Consider the following 10006-nt stretch of genomic DNA (forward strand, 5'->3'; position numbering starts at 1 on the left):
ACAGATTCATTAATGTTCTGATCTTCAATCTTTTCTGATTACTTATTAGCAAGAGCAAGAGCACTTAGACATATACTGCCTCATAGTGATTTACAGACCTTTCTAAGTGGTTTACAGAGTTAGCATCTTGCTCCCAACAATGTGGGCTCTCATTTTACTGACCTCGGAAGAAGAGAAGGCTGAGTCAACCTTGAGTCACTGAGATTCAAACTGCCGAACTGCTGGCAGCTGGCAGTCAGTAGAAGTAGCCTGCAGTACTGCATTCTAACCACTGCAGCACCTCAGCTCATACTTATTCCAAGCACTTAAATCACAATTTAAAAAAATAATAATGAAAAAAAATGGTTAGAAAATAGAAAATTGATTTTAGTAAGAAATTACCAAAGGAAAAAAAAACTTTATTAACAACAAAGGAAATATATTGAGATTTTTTTTGACTGGCAAGATGAATGATCTATATTTAATTTATGCTAGAATTCATGTTTTCTATATATCAGGGTAAAGGTGAGGAATCTATATAGAAGTGTTTGTTATTTCATAGCTAAAGGTGGGCTTGAACCTATGTCTCCCTGTTACAAGGCCACATAGGATCTGTTTTTATACCTGTGAATATTTATACCTGTGAACCTGCTTTCCACAAAGTGAGGAAACTCTATCACTGTATGAGTACTAAATGTTACAGCAGAAACAGCAAAAGCTTCCTATTTGGATGATATCTTGCATACACTTTTCTATGATAAGGCCTTAATGGTGTGCAAAATACCACCTAAATAGGAAGCTTTTTCCTGTTTCAGCTGTAACATTTAGTAGTCATGTAGTGATAGATCTTCATCATGCTAATGTTGCCAATCAGTTAATCAGAGGTGAGATTAGCCCCAACCCTTCTGGAAAACTATCAAAGCATTTTTTTTACAATTAGGCCTGGAAATTCTGACAGCAGAGAGCCTATATATGGTGATGACACCACACATAACTTTCTGATATAGCAGGCCAGTTAAATTAAGTACCCACTGTCTAGGCAAAGTTATATATAGCTATGGGCCTCCTCTCCATACATGCAGGGCTTTTTTTCTCATAGAACGCTTAGAACGGAGTTCCGGCACTTTTTTTGGATGGAACCTTGCAGGGTAGGCAAGGCGGGTTGTACTACATGTGTGAGTTCCGGCACCTTTTCTTTTACAAAAAAAGCACTGCATACATGTATAGGTATGCCTTAGTAACGAATATCATGTAAGATAAAAATATGCTTTATATACCTAATAAAAAGACATTTCACTGTTGACAGCTTTGAAATAGGTTACATAAATAAAAATATGATTGCAGAACTTCTAATACATGATGAAATCAGATGTACATAATGCCCTGTTTCATGGAGTTTGTTTGATGTCAGTGAGGAACCAGACCAGTTTCACCTGGATAACAGCCAATGTCTTTGTAAAGTGGGTAATTGTAGTTCACAGTTTTAAACATTTAAAATAGTTATACTTAAACCAGCCATTTGAAAATGGCATACATAAATCATCCAGAAATAGAATGCACTTGAAACAAAAAGAACTGCATGAAAGTAAAGCCAAGGGCTTTCTTTTTAGGAAAACTTCACAGCATTATTCAAAGCTGCACTAATTCTTTTTGTTGTAAAAATCGGTTAGTTAGGCCACGTTGGCATTTTTCAAATATAGATTTCTAATCAACCAAAGTAACTGGATAAGAGTCATCCTATAACAGCTTTACAGCCCCCTCTAGTAGCTGCTGTAGCAGGGGACTGCAGATTTAGGAAACATTTCTGAAATAAATCTTCTTTCAAACAGATTTTGATACCAATAATTTGAAATTTTCTCTCCATATTTCTAATAAGATACATTAGTGGTCTTAGGGAATCTGAGAATTGTCCCTTTGTTGTTTTCCTACCAGCATGTTATACCCATGTTAATACCAGTCTTATGCTTTTAATTGAGGCCAACTCCTCTCAAAACAAAGCCCCATGTTTGTAACAATGGTATTGTGTATATATAAGATCACTGTTTGTTCCATATACTAATTACAGCTATTGTATCAGTGCAGGACCTTCTGTGGTGTAGAATTTGTACATAAACCAATAACATAACAAAATATAACATAAGAGCCTTGGTGGAGCAGTGGGCTAATGCCTCCTTAAGTAACACCAGCTGCCTGCAATTTGTGCAGGTTCGCATCCCACCAGGCTCAAGGTTGACTCAGCCTTCCATCCTTCCCAGGTAGGTAAAATGAGGACCCAGATTGTTGGGGGCAATAAGCTGACTTTGTAATAATGCCGCTTGGGGGGGGGCGAAAGCCCTAATAAGCAGGCATATACATAGAATGAAGGCTATTGCTAAGCACATTGATTTGTGCTTAAATTGTAAGCCGCCCTGAGTCTTCGGAGAAGGGCGGGATATAAATGGGATTAAAATAAAAAATAAATAAATAACGTAGCGTAGCGTAGCGTAGCATAACGTAATGTAACACAAGATAACATAACATAACTGTAGCAAGGCAATGACCCAAACACATAAATTGTACAAAGAATGGTTATAACGGAAGAAAGTTAATGTTTTGGAATGGCCAAGTCAAAGTCTTGGATCTTAACCCTATAGAAATGTTGGGGAAGAAACTGAAGTGGGCAGTACATGCAAAGAAGTTCACCAAAACCTTAGCTGAAATTGTTCTGTAAGGAGGAATGGGCTAAACTTCCTCTAAGCCAATGTGAAGGATTGATTAAGTTATTGGAAATGTTTATGTGCAGTTATCATTGCCACGTGCAGTACACCATTTATACTGACAGCAAAGGTTCCCATACTTCAGCCACACCCAAATATGTAACTTTGGATCATTTTCTTCAGTAGAGGTGGTCCTCGACGTATGACCACAATTTAGCCCAAAATTTCTGTGCTAAGCAAGACAGTGGTTAAATGAGTTTTGACCCATTTTACAACCTTTCTTGCCACAGTTGTTTACTGCAGTGGTTAAATTACTAACATGATTGTTAAATGAATCTAGCTTCCCCATTGACTTTGCTTGTCAGATGGTCACAAAAGGGGATCATATGTGACTCTGCAACTGTCATAAATATATGCCAGTTGTTAAAAGTGTCTGAATTTTGATCACATGACCATGGGGATGCTGCAACGGTGATAAGAGTGAAAAACAGTCATAAATCACATTTTTCAGTTCCGTTGTATCAATACCAATAGCACTTAGACTTATATACCGCTTCATAATGATTTACTGCCCTCTCTAAGCGGTTTACAGAATCGACAGGTTGCCCCCAACAATCTGGGTCCTCATTTTACTAATCTTGGAAGGATGGAAGGCTGAGTCAACCTTGAGCCGGTGAGAATCGAACTGCCGAACTGCTGGCAGCAGAAGTAGCCTGCAGTGCCACCTTCTAACCACTGCGCCACCACGGCACTTAACTTTGAATGGTCACTAAATGAATGGTTGTAAGTCGGAAACTACCAGTATATACATGTTTTAGGTCATATTTATGCAGAAATATTGAAAATTCAAGAAGGTTCTCAAACTTTTAAGCATCATTGTAAATGTTCAGGATTTTATTTTCTTTTGAACATTATTGGGTAAACCTTTGCAAACTTTCCACACATCATAACCATCATAACTTTATCTCTCGTGTGATTTATCCACAATAAATAAGAACAGAATGCATAAAAGAAAAGGGTGAGAAGGGTTATGCAGACATTACAAAACACCTTTCATGTTACATTTGCTCTTACACAATCTGGGAAGGTAGAGTACATCAGACGGGAAAAAGCATTCCTCTAATGTGATTTTGTCAGCATAATTTCAAATTTGCACACTTTCTATAACTGTGTTACAGTGTGACAGAGTTCATTTCTTTGCCAGGGTGATAATGGACAAAGAAATATACAACAGTGGATGCTTTTTACACTAATATACAATTATTTTCAGCAGGGATTTATAAGAGGCTAAACAACAGAGTGCTGGTGTTGAATTTCCTCCCAGATCTGCCAGCAGTAACCTTTCCCCTCTACCTCTATTTCCCTCCTCCTTTTTCTTCATCTTCCTCCCATTTCTGATTTTGACAAAAAACGAGAAAAGAAAGGAATGGACTGGGATTACTGGAATGTGTTCAGCATTGCTTGACCTTTTTCCAATTCAGCCAAAGCACCATCTGCCTCTGCATGGGGCAGGGGTTTTCTGCCCATTCTTCCCACCAAAACCAGAGCTTCTCTACCAAAAACCAATCCTCTCCATCCCCTCAAAGGCTTGGAGTGAATCTGGCACCTGCAACTAGTTGGATCTCCCAATAAAGGAGAATATTTGTAGTTCAGGATTGAAATGAGGAGTCCTTGGTTTTCTCTGAACTTGGTTGTTTTCTTTTCTTTTCTTTTCTTTTTTTTAAGAAAATTTTATTAAATGTACATTTAAAAACAAAAGTGGACATGATTCAACTTCCCTAGCTACAACACTACTATTAGTATTACCTTATGTTACAGAAAGAACAAAAAATTAAAATACATTCTATGACAGGACAGAGCATAACAAACTGTACATATAACATCTGCAAATTTTTTAATAAACTGTCTTTCAATCATCAGCGTTATATTTACATATCTTTCAGTTGTGTCCTGATATAGGTGCTAATAAGAAATCCTTACATTATCAACTAATCAAACAATAGTCAACTCAGCGATCCTCCTTATCTCTAACCAATTGTACAAATTTTGCCAAATTTCATAATTCTCTGTTTCATTCTTATTTTTGATCTCTAGGGTTAACCTGTCCATTTCGGCACAGGATAAAATTTTATCTATTATTTCTTCTTCAGTGGGTGTTTCCTTTCTTTTCCATTTTTGGGCGTATGCCAATCGTGCTGCAGTTAAAATATGCACTAATAAGTAGAAAGATGCTTTGCTGAGTTTATCATTAATAATCCCTAATAAGAAGGTTTCTGGTTTTAAATCAATTTTTTGTAGTAATATTTCTTCCAACCAATTTTTTATCCTCTGCCAAAACTTTTGCGCTTTTGAACATTCCCACCATATATGATAGTAAGTCCCTGGAAGCCTTCTGCATTTCCAGCACGTCAGTGAGATTTTTTAAATCTAGTTTTGCTAACCTTGTAAGGGGAAGGTGCCATCTATAAAACATCTTGTACAAATTCTCTTTATAGGAGGTGGCTAGTGTTAACCTCCTATTTCTTTCCCATAGTGATTGCCAATTATCTAGGTCAATACTGTAACCAAAAATTTTACTCCAGGTTAACATTGTTTCTTCTACCTGTTCTTCTAACAAATCCTGTTCTAATAAATATTGATTTATCTTTTTTATCATTTGGTCTTCTGTTCCTAGAAGAATTTTATCTAATTGTGTATGCTCTAATTTTATCCCTGGTTCTTTTTGGTCTATTCTGTATCGTGACTGTATTTGTAAGTATGCCCACCATTCCAACTCTGTACCATCTTCTAATAGTCTTTTTCTTGTTTTCAGGTCTCCATTTTCGTCTAAGAGATCTTTATATGTGATTATACTTCCTAAATTTATGAATTTGGGGTGCATGAAAATCTCTAATATGGATAGCCCAGGGGTCAGCAACCTGAAACAGTGAAAGAGCCACTCGGAACCGGTTGCCTCACAAAAGGAAAAACTGGGAGCCGCAAAAAATGTGTGCACATGCGCGTACATGCGTGCATGTGCAGAACAGGGTTTCACTGAAGAGTGGAGCCAAGGCAAGATATGCACCTACCCTGCATATTTGAATTGATTGGTTGAACTTTTTTAGTCCCACTTTTTTTTTTGGACTGCACATGGCAGAGGACTGGGAGCCACGGGAAATGGCTGAAAGAGCCGCGGGTTGCAGACCTGTGATCTAGTCTGTTGTATTGAAGCTGTGGTTATGGCTGAAAGAGCCGCATGAGGCTCCGGAGCCGCGGGTTGCAGACCTGTGGGATAGCCAATTGGGGATTTCTATATAATTAAGTGTTTTAATTTTGATCCACATGTCTAATAGTGGTTGTTTTCTTGCAGACATTTCATTATCTCAACTAGGTAACATCAGTACTAGTGCTAGTCCTAGTTTGGGTAATAGTTGGATATCTCCTAGCTCAGGGGTCGGCAACCTAAAAAAGAAAAAGAGCCACTGGGAACCGGTTCCATCACAAATTAAAAAAAGAGGGAGCCACGTGCGTGTGTCCATGCACGCGCATGCGCAAAAAGGTTTTTTGCGCATGCGCGGACGCACGCGGCTGCCATTTTTTAAAAAATGAGATGGAACCGGTTCCCGGTTGCCCGATGGCGACGGCCCGTCTGCAAAGCTGCCGCTTTCGGCAGCTTTGCAGACGGGCCGTGGCAGCTTCCGCAAAGAGCGGCGCCCCTGCCCATTCCGAGAGGTGCGCGCGCACCTCTCCGAACGACCGGAGGTGCGCGCGTACCTCCGCGCGAATGGGCAGCGGTGCCGCTCTTTCAGGAAGCCCGCCGCGGCCCGTCTGTGAAGCTGCCGAAAGCGGCAGCTTAGCAAACGGGCTGCGGCAGCTTCCGCAAAGAGCGGCGCCCCTGCCCATTCCGAGAGGTGCGCGCGCACCTCTCCGAACGACCGGAGTTGCACGCGCACCTCCGTGCGAAGGGGCAGCGGCGCCGCTCTTTCAGGAAGCTGCCGAAAACGAAGGGGCAGCGGCGCCGCTCTTTCAGGAAGCTGCCGAAAGCGGCAGCTTCCTGAAAGAGCGGCCCGCTGCCCGTTCGCGCGGAGGTACGCGCGCACCTCCCCAAAGGTTTGGGGAGGTGCGCGCGCACCTCCGGTCGTTCGGAGAGGTGCGCACGCACCTCTCGGAATGGGCAGGGGCGCCGCTCTTTGCGGAAGCTGCCGCGGGCCCGTCTGCTAAGCTGCCGCTTTCGGCAGCTTCACAGACGGGCCGCGGCGGGCTTCCTGAAAGAGCGGCACCGCTGCCCGTTCGCGCGGAGGTACGCGTGCACCTCCCCAAAGGTTTGGGGAGGTGCACGCGCACCTCCGGTCGTTCGGAGAGGTGCGCACGCACCTCTCGGAATGGGCAGGGGCGCCGCTCTTTGCGGAAGCTGCCGCGGCCCGTCTGCTAAGCTGCCGCTTTCGGCAGCTTCACAGACGGGCCACGGCGGGCTTCCTGAAAGAGCGGCACCGCTGCCCATTCGCGCGGAGGTACGCGCGCACCTCTCCAAAGGTTTGGGGAGGTGCGCGCGCACCTCCGCCCATTCGGGGAGGTGCGCGTGCACCTCTCCAAATGGGCGGTGCCACTCTCCATTTGGAGAGGTGCGCGCGCACCACTGCCCGTTGGAAGAGGTGCGCGCGCACCGGGCGGCTGGGAGCCGCAAGAGACGGCTCAAAGAGCCGCATGCGGCTCCGGAGCCGCAGGTTGCCGACCTGTGTCCTAGCTCTTCAATATCTTGGGTCTTGGGTGGAGCTCTCATGCCTCTGGACTTCTAGGGAAGCCATCCTGGTCTGTTCTTCTCTGCCGAGGAACAAACACTTGCCCTCTACCCTTCATTCTCCAACTTCTGTCCCAACCTTTTCTCTCTCCTTCGTCTGTCTGTCTGTCTGTCTGTCTGTCTGTCTGTCTGTCTGTCTATCTATCTATCTATCTATCTATCTATCTATCTATCTATCTACCTATTTCCAGATGTTGTGTTTCATTCTGACTGTGTTCCTTTTGAATTTGAAAACTTCTGAATAACCTGTTTTTATTTCATTTAGAATTAAGAAAAAAGCTGTTGATAATATTTAGCATTAAGAAAAAGCTGTTGATATCATTTAGTATTAAGAACACTAGAAAGATGGGTAATTGCAATTATCAGCTAGCAGACATGAGCAGCAGAACAAAGATGATGAAAGGGCAATTGTACTACTCTTTATTTGCTGAGCAACTATCTTCAGTTCTAATCCTAAAACTATTGAGAGGAGAGCAGACAGGAGTTTGAAGTGATGGCACATGTTTCTGGCCAGGGGCAGAATATCTGAATTAATTAAATATAATGGCAAACTGAGGCTGGAATGGTATTTTTAATTTAAACTGCTTGATAATTCCTATTTATTTAGCAACTGTGCAACAGTACAGAAAACAAAAGTTGTTTTTATTTGGATCTCTCCTAAGGGCTATAGCACATTTGTATAATTTTTAAAGATCCAAGAACTAGCATGAAAAATAGCACATTAATTATAAAATGGAACTACCCATCACTGCATTTCCAGGAACAAAGCAAGTCATTCACTTTGACCATTTCATTAATGGATTGATTGATGCTACCTAGCATCTTTTGGGCTGGAATAGAGATACAGGATTATAGCAGGAATACCTAAACATTTTCTTACCAAGGCAGTTCTCAGATATTTAATGAAGTAATATGACCAGTATAAAAATCTGTAACTCCGTTGTAAATTAAAAGTAATATGCTAATGAAATTATATAAACATAAGAGTAATAATATTCCCTTTGTATCACATTAAAATTTACAATTTGTTGGCAGCCATTGGAAGGGCTTCAAAAACCACACTCAGATTTTGGGGTCTCTGGGGCTGTAAAATGCACTCCTGTCATGCGGCAAGAGATTGTGAGTCATAGGATCAATAACTGCTGCTCTGCTCAGACCATAAGATAATCAAATCACAATTAGAATCTCTTTATATGTGTTATAAAGGTTACATGTGAATATACAGGTTATATGTGAAATGTAGAAGATTTTTCAAGAACTTAAGAGAAAGTTTTAAAGCAGCCTAATTTCTATCAAATTAACTCCAAAGTGGGTACAATAAAGCAAAACTTTATAATTATTCAAACAATAAAAAATATAAAATAATGGCAAGATATAATGCCGTAGAGTTAGAGAAAGGCCTTGATGAACAGAGGTGTTTAGTTAATGCCAAAAGTTATAAAGATTCAGTGCTTCTTGCAACAGGATAGGAAGGGTTTCAAAAGTATCCTCTCAGATTGCCAAATGCCAAAATGTAACTAGTGCAGCACATCCAAAGGAAGGGCCCTGCTGTACTTTAATTGCTGGGCAGGTATAAAAATGATAAAGTGACTAGATATCCTAGTTATATAAGCCTTTATATATCAGTATAAGCATTTTGGCCTAGAGGCTGCTGTACACTGCAAGAAAAACACGCAGACCAGAAATGTGGGTGGGCTCATACATTTGTCAGACACAAAAAGTGAAATGAACATGAACTCAGTGTTCTATCATGACCTCTGGTTGGTATTGATGATTCTAGGCAAACTGAAATGTGCAATTGCAATGCTTTTATGGTGCATGATGCACAAAAGTAAAGTCTGTGTTTCTTCGCTTTACTGCTGATCTTGATGCTACATCAGCACATGTATTGGGAAATCTTGGGGGAAAAAATGAAACAACATGACAAAAATGTTATGCCAAAAATGGGAGTACAAAGGCAAGGATCCTCTACAAAATGGCCTGCACAACTATGTTAAATTCTATTACACTTTAATCACCTGCAATTACTACTCATTTCTGCAGTATTTGGGTCATTTTAATTATTTTTTTTAAATCTATTTATCCTTTTCTTTAAAAAAACATATTCTGTGGGTCTGGACTTGTTTTGTTCTTGCATATATGCTGCTTTTCAATGAACAATTCCTGCTTGAATTGATTAGACTTCTGCTCTGAATATATACAGTCAATTTTTCAGTATCCACGTATTCTCCAACATTAGTCCCCCAATCCTGTGTTGAAGGCAAAGTTTCCCTTAACTGGTGGTGTGCCCCATTGATTCTTATCATTGTTTGAATATACTTTAATAAATTGTGGGGCTTTTAATTTAATCCTCTGGAATCATATCTAATAAATATATTACATATTAAATATATTAATTCAAATTTTATTTACAGAATTTTTTGGATGGAGTTTCCCTTTTCAGCATTTTTAGCCTATAGAACACTTGTATCAATTTTTCCTTAAATTGCAGCTTGGTGTACATTTTATTGATTTATTGTTTCTTTGTTACATAGCATTTTGATCCTAATTTGTT

The sequence above is a fragment of the Vipera ursinii genome, assembly GCF_947247035.1.
Source record: "Vipera ursinii genome assembly, chromosome: 1".
NCBI classification, from domain to species: domain Eukaryota; kingdom Metazoa; phylum Chordata; class Lepidosauria; order Squamata; family Viperidae; genus Vipera; species Vipera ursinii.